The sequence below is a fragment of the Passer montanus genome, unplaced genomic scaffold, assembly GCF_014805655.1.
Source record: "Passer montanus isolate IOZ18808 unplaced genomic scaffold, ASM1480565v1 scaffold25, whole genome shotgun sequence".
In the NCBI taxonomy this organism is placed as follows: Eukaryota; Metazoa; Chordata; class Aves; order Passeriformes; family Passeridae; genus Passer; species Passer montanus.
The window spans coordinates 955,934-963,364 of NW_024367149.1; the positions used below are offsets into that span (position 1 = coordinate 955,934).

The 7,431-nt window shown below is 39.0% G+C and overlaps 1 protein-coding gene across 1 annotated transcript in view; it reads right to left on the reverse strand.

Annotated features, from left to right (window-relative positions):
- Positions 1-649, reverse strand: part of PTGFR (prostaglandin F receptor) — a 20,797-nt gene extending 20,148 nt beyond the window's left edge. The window contains exon 1 of the mRNA XM_039711765.1: positions 134-649. The gene's annotated coding sequence lies outside the window, so the exon portion shown is untranslated. The remainder of the gene's footprint in view (positions 1-133) is intronic.
- Positions 650-7,431: the final 6,782 nt, after the last annotated feature.

A 7,431-nucleotide genomic window follows, 5' to 3' on the forward strand; every position in this document is an offset into this window, starting at 1 on the left:
CGCCGCCCGCGCCCGCCCTCCCTCCGCCTTCCCAGCCGGCCTCCCGCCCGCCCTCCCCGGGACGCGCTCCTGGCTCCGGCTCCAGCTCCGTCCCGGGCCGCGGCTCCGGTGCCCCGGGGCGCGGCACACGCACCTCGCCCCGCTGTCCCGGGAGGCGCAGCCCTCGGTGTCTCCGGCTGGGAGAGCCAGGCTGCCGTGTCACATCACAGCCACGGGCGACAGGGCCACCCCAGCCGGGCAGCGCGAGTTGCTGCCCACCGGGCTGCAGCCGCAGCAGCAGCAACTCATGGGGCAGCCGAGAGGCCACATCTGCCCTCAGGCACCGCTTCTCCTCTTCTTCACCTTCCACATGCTGCTTCCCAGCTTCAGCAGCACGCAGGGAGCTCGGGAGGGGGAAGCCCCAGCGATACTGTCAGGGATGTGGCTGGGCACATCCCTGGACACACGGCCCCTCCATCTCCCGGGTCAAGTGGAGCTAACAGTGCTCCTTGGACCATGTCTCTACTGGAGAAATACAACCAGAGAATATATCCAGATGAGGCATTAATGATATGACCCACAGGCTGGAAATTCAAAGGTTGTTTCCCATCATGCACTCAAGTTGTTACAAGTTGAAGTTATAGATGACGTTCATGTTCTTTTGTCCATCAATGTCCAGTACCACCAAACAGGACTGAATGGGAACTTCTATTAAGAACTCTTACTGTAGAAAGAAACCAAAATATAAAATCAATGTCAAATTATGAAACAAAACTGTAAAATACTACAGAATTTATCACAGGCTACAATGATGAAGAACTTAAATTTGTTTTCACTGACACACAGTCTTAAGTGGTACTATTCCTGACACCACAAGACAATTACTTTAAAATTTTCAAATGTACTAGTTTTTCCTTACATTCATATCTTGAATAGTACAAGTACAGGTTGCCTTTCTGTAATCCACCAGTGAGGAAATACAGGCTAGCTAAATCTATTTCTTCAAACAGTATTTAAAGTCACTTGCATAAACAGTTAAGAGTAGCACATAATGATTTTCTTCAAAATGTTTGTCAGATTTTGGCATTTTGTCATACAATGAACAAAAATGCTCAGTTTGGTCTGATTGGGACCTATAAATTCCCATAAGTTCTATTTTAAGACAACAGTAAAACATAAAAATATTTCAAAATACATTATTACCTAGTGAAGTTCAGAGAAGAAGAGATTATTTTATGTTCCCCTGCCCAGGAATAAATAGAGATGGAGATCTCAAACTACAAACAGCTTGCTCCCTAGCCAGATTTCTTCACCCAAAAAAACAGAAATGAGGGGCACTTTTACTTGAAAAGAAGCAATGAAGTTGATATTTCAAGATGCAGCCTGGGTGGTAGAAGCTGAAACAGCATTATCAGGTAGATCAAGACAAAGGGAAGAACAGAAAAACCTCAAGACAGCTGTTTCAATGTGCTTGTAAAAATGTAGTAAGGGAAAGACAAACTTGTGGAGTGCACCCTCAGTAAAGCAGTCGCCTGCCAAAAGGAGGGTAAGCATTTCAGTTGCTGCAGAGATGGAGAAAAAAGGCAAGAAATAGTGTTAGGAAAGTAAATACAAGCTTCCATCTCACTTTTCTGACAAGAGGCATTGAAAGTGCTTGTATCTGTGCGGCTGTAAGAGCACAAAGTGCCCCATCCCAGCTCTGTGCTGTGAGCAAGCAGCTTGTAAAGCTCTGGCATAAGCAGGACAGATATGTCTGGTGCTCAGCCCTTTACACATTTGTGTGCTCCTGATACAGGAGCAACTTAAATAATGACTTCTCCGGAATGGGATGGGTTTGCAGGACTATGGCTAAGTAGGATGGAGATTTCAGAAGGTGTTGGAGGGGTGAAAACTGGCAGTGACACCAGCAGAAGTAAGTTTTTCATACAGACCCATGGTCGGCTCCTTTCATCTCCTATTACCAATGAAAGCAGGAGTGACCAAAACTGTCCCATCTGCTGTGGGTGGTGGATGGGCAGCCACTTCTTTCTTAGGGGCCAGCAATCTCCACAGGCCAAAACTTGGGCAAGAGATGTGGGAAGGGAAAAGAAGGATTAATGTCATTTTCGGCAGGGCAGTAGCTCTTCCTCTCAACCATTTGACAGTCAACCATTATGGAGCTGGGTTTGATTAAACTTTTTTTATGTCTGAGAACAAAAGCTGCAGATGCAGGAGCCACAGTGGAGTGTTTCCTGCTGCTTTCTTATTCTACCTATTCAAAGACTGCAGAACTGAGGTGGTGCCTTGGCTTAGCTCACTGACTTTAGCACTTGTTAATGTCTTGGACTGCTTGTGTTTGTTCCAAAAGCCTGGACTCACAGGTACTGCAAGAACCAGGAAGATAAATACTCTTTTTGCCACAAGTTTTCTTGAATGAAGGAACCTGAATTCCATGCTCACATTCAATGATTTTCAATTCAAGAGCAATAGTTTAACAAATATAGAGAGAAAGAGATACAGAGATAAAAAGACATCTCTTGTTCTGTGACAATTGCAGTCCACCCACTGATTACCAAAGAGTGGAAAGAAAATGTGACAAAAAACTTCTGGAAGGAGAACTTCTGCGTGTTGTTGGTTTGCAAATGAAGTGTACAGTAATCAAGTCCTCAAAGCCTCCTGCTACAAATCCAGGAACCTACTCAAGTGTTGCACTAATTTTTCACTAAATACCAGCTTCAAAGAACCTTGCTGTAAATGAGCACGTAAACATTTCAGTAGCAACAACAAAGTTGGTAGAATGCAAATAAAAACAATATCTCTTCCTCCTTTTTCATCAACTCATAAATTTCTTGTGCAGCCTTCAATGATAGTTACTACATATTTTTATTATATTCACAGTTCTTGCTGCAAAACATTGGAAACCTTTTCCTTTTTGTACATAATAACAGTTAAGTGTCATCTTTCCATTTAGTGAAATAGCAGTGATATAAAAGCCTTTAAATTTCACAGACAAAAGTAGTAAATCAAAATAACTAGAGAGGAAACTGTGAATATAGGATCAGATTCAGGGCACCTCAGTCAAATAAAGCTGTCAGTGAGAATCCTTCAGTTAAATGCCACCTTGTTCAGCCCATAATTGTTTGAGACAAAAAAGACTTCTGAGGCCACAGACACTGACAATGAATGCTACAGTACTCATCCCCATAGAGGGTTAGAGTTACTGCCTTCCATTTCTCCAAAATCAGCAATCCTTCAGGACTTCCTTCTCTGGAATTAGTGCCCTGCCACCCCCAAAGAACAGCTTCTATCAAAGGAGATAGAAGCTCATGATGAATGAGCTGTTCTAATGAAAAAAAAGCTGATATCCAGATGAAGGTAACAAATGAGATTTAGACTAGGTGGGATTTATATCAGAAAGATTGTGCATATTTTAATGCATATATAGCATTCTAAGTAATATATGGCTGAGGAAAAAAAATTAATGCATATGATGAGTTTCAAAAGGTTAATAAGGAATGCTGAGAGGTTGGTCAGAGGCTTGCTCTGTTCTGAAGTTAGCAATAGTCAGACAGCAGAAACATGGAGATAAAAAATTATAGTCTTGGAAAATCTGACTCACTTGTTAAGAACACCAGTATTACTAATTCTTCTTGGATTTTTAGTGGTGCTTTTTAGTATTCTCGTTATGAAATGAGGAATTATTTTCATGTCTTTTTTAAGGTTGTTAACCTGATTTTACAGCAGATTTTCAAAGAGACTGTTTAAAATCATATAGTAGTGAAGCACAATTTGCAATCTCATTTCATTAAACAGTGAAGACTGATAAGGGCTAATTTTGCTTGAGAAATTAATTATGACTCCTGTCTAGAAAATGCAATCAGAAAATTAGGTCAGTAATGTGGAAGGTGATCATGTACAATAGTAAAATGGCAGTAAGTGCACAATAAAGGATGTCACAAATTCATAGGCTTTTAAAGTCTCGTATAAATTTAGCAAATAAGGCTGCCTTAAAAGTGTTATGTGACTGTAGTGTATCCTCAAGATCCTGGCTTGATAGTATTAAGATAAAACAGCAAGTTTCTGCCCAGGCTAGGCAATAGATTTGTAAGAACACATGCACAGTCATACTGGTGTAAAGTTAGACCATGTAGGTTTCTGAAGCAAGAAATGGAGGTCAGAATATGTCTCCTTAAAGATGTGTCTCAGGATCCTGAGTTTGCTTGATTTTTGAGGAGGGTGGATAAAATACTTGCTGTATCCTGTCATATTCAAAATATGTGTTTTAAAATATGTTAAAGCAATTCACCAAGTTAAAAGAAGTGTGGTTCAGCAGAATGCAGCTGACAACTCACCCATGGCTTTGTCATTCTGATAACCACCACTCTGACCTTCATAGCTCACCATGAAGCAGTAAAACAGTCACAAATTGTGGCTTGAGTACTGCCTGAATTGAGACACAGCCAAGGCAACTAAAGGAGGAAATTCCTAGCTAGTTAAATATAAAATGAATGGTGTTTTGCAACAAGCCCCAGATCAGTTCAGGGGGTTAAAACCACCAACATGCCAGTAAGCACTCGCTATCAGAGCAAAATAAAACCAAGAAAGGTCATCAGGAATCATAACAACAAACATGCATCTTTCTACTGAGATTTCCACCTGCTGATATCTGAAAAGGGACTGTTTGCTCTTACTGGAAGTACAGCTGTGAATAATGGTGTTTTATTTTCTAAACATCGCTATCAGCAAGGAAGTTAAATTCTTTGCTTCTTGATAATGAGACTCAGCTCCTGGCAAATAAGGTAAGAGTTTCTGTAGACAGAACAAAGAGGAAATATTCTCAATTTCCCTGGTGAGGTTTAGAGGTGGGAGAGGGGATACAGAGGTTTGCTACAATTTGTGACATACATAATTTCATTGTAGTTCTTTTCACTAGATAGAGCAAAGACAGATTTTCTGTTTTAATTTGATTTAACCAAGGAATTGATCATCAAATGCCTGATGGTACTATTGATACCAAGCAGATTGTTTCTGAGATACCAGCAGACCTGCAAAGCAATTCCTTGATAAGCAAACCCAAAACTGAGGTGCTAAACTGCTGAAACAACTGCATTTGACTTATCATCCTTGCCAAACTTTGTTAGCAGGGGAGGAGAGAGCTCAAGTATCCATCATCCAGATATCAAAGACAGACAAAACTTCCAAATAGAAAAAAATTACTAAACCCAGAAGTTTCCAGTCTAAATCAGAATATTTGTAATCTGCCAGGATATTCAATACAACAACAACAAAGATTCTATACTGTCTTATTCACATTCATTCTGAGCAATGTTTACATAAGCATAAAAATTAAGATGGCTCATATTGGTCAAATGATTCCCTAATGGATGATGACAACAATGCTAAATATTAGAAATGGCTACTGAAACCTTTCCTTACATCAGTTTATTGATTTGCATTTATTCCTGCTTAGAGATACACTTTCACCTTAATCACATACTGTTGCTCTAAAATTATCTGATTGCTACGAAGAGTGACAAATTTGGCTGTATCAGAAAGAACTGCAGGGCAGTAATTCCCTTTTCTCCCTCCTCATTTGCAAACCTTGTATCTGGTACTTTCTTGAACCCTTTCTTTTTGGTATGACACTACAAGGCACACATGGGAGATGCTTAGGATCCCTGGGAGTGTGGGTTGATTCTTTTTTATGTACAGTTTTATGTGTTACTTTGTACAAGTACAGCCCTTAGGAGTGAGGGGGGATGAACAGAATAATAGCAATGTGATTATAGAGCAGGTGTATCATTGAGGATGTTCTATAAACCTATGATTTGAAAGCATTCCCTTCAAGAATTTATAGGAAGCTTCAGGTAGCAGTTCTATACCCATTTGTCTGACTAATGAATGGCAGATTAAATATTTTAACATTTTTTTTAAGTTACATTTGATGTTTGAGAACCAAGGGTTGCCTCCTTTATGATTATATAAAGTATCCTTTTTTTGTACTACCGTAGACCCTTTTTTTTTTTTTTTTTTATTTCAAAGGCCAGAAGAGACACATATTGCCCTGACTAAATTTGAAAGCATTCCCTTCAAGAATTTATAGGAAGCTTCAGGTAGCAGTTCTATACCCATTTGTCTGACTAATGAATGGCAGATTAAATATTTTAACTTTTTTTTTAAGTTACATTTGATGTTTGAGAACCAAGGGTTGCCTCCTTTATGATTATATAAAGTATCCTTTTTTTGAACTACCGTAGACCCTTTTTTTTTTTTTTTTTTCAAAGGCCGGAAGAGACACATATTGCCCTGACTGACTGACTCTTGCCTGTTCAGGCTAATTTGTAGTAAGTGGTCTTAATCAGGAGTGGAACTACAGTTCTACACATAAAAATAACAATGTCATTTTCTCTTATTTTAAATATATGGGACAGAATGTTCTCTTTTATTACTCACCTCGTTCATATTTGGAGACATAAGAACAAACATGCTACAAATTATACTAAATTAACTCCTTTTAACTTCATGGTAGCTCCTTTTCTCTTCTTCCCTTCTCCAGGATGGAGACCATGGAAAAACAAGCCAGAAGTCTTTCATCAAGTATTCTTTTCAATCAGTTTGCTTAAGTCAAATTAAAAAAAATAAATAACTCCATCAAATTATCCTAACCTATTATATTTATTTATTCCTCAAGCGATGCTTGATACCCCAAAATTGCCAATAACTAAGGCATGTGTAAACATCCTCGAAAATATGCTTGACCTTGATCAGTCCTGAAGTGGTTAGGCAGTTGGATTAGATGATCACTTTATGCACCTTCCAGCCTCTGTTCCTTTCTGTTGTATTCTACTGAAATATTCTATTCTATCCTGTTCTGATATATCCTGATAAGTAGGAAAGTTCATTTGGTTTTCTGATGGTTTTTTTCCTCTGATTCTTCTCTTATTATTTTTCATACTTCAAAGTAAAACTACTTCATTGTTATTCTTTAAGTGTACCATAAAATACAAATCTCAAGTCCATTAAAAAGCAGTAGGAAGATTTTAAGTAACATCATGTGGTTTTGGGCTACAAACAAAGTAAATGCCATCTGGTTAGCAGAAAAAGCAGCCCCAGAATAACCAATGGTTACATTTCAAATAAACAGTTCTCTCCCTGAGCCATGCCACCACAGCTAGAGGTTGATACAGATACAAAAATACATGATTGCTCCAGATAAATAATAAAAAGTTATCTCAATGTCTTATCATCTAAAAGTGAGAAGAAATAAATTTTTATGATATACCAAAGTAAACTAAATGAAATTAGAGTAAGACAACAGCTTAGGCAAGCAAATCTAATTTTAGAAAAAGCTTCATGTTTTCACAACATTATTTTTTCCCTAGAATCATACTTAAAGCATAGTAGGAGCTTTAGACTCAACAACAAACCACAGCCAGAAGCAGGAATTCAGCCTCAAGGCTTTCAACTAAGTGA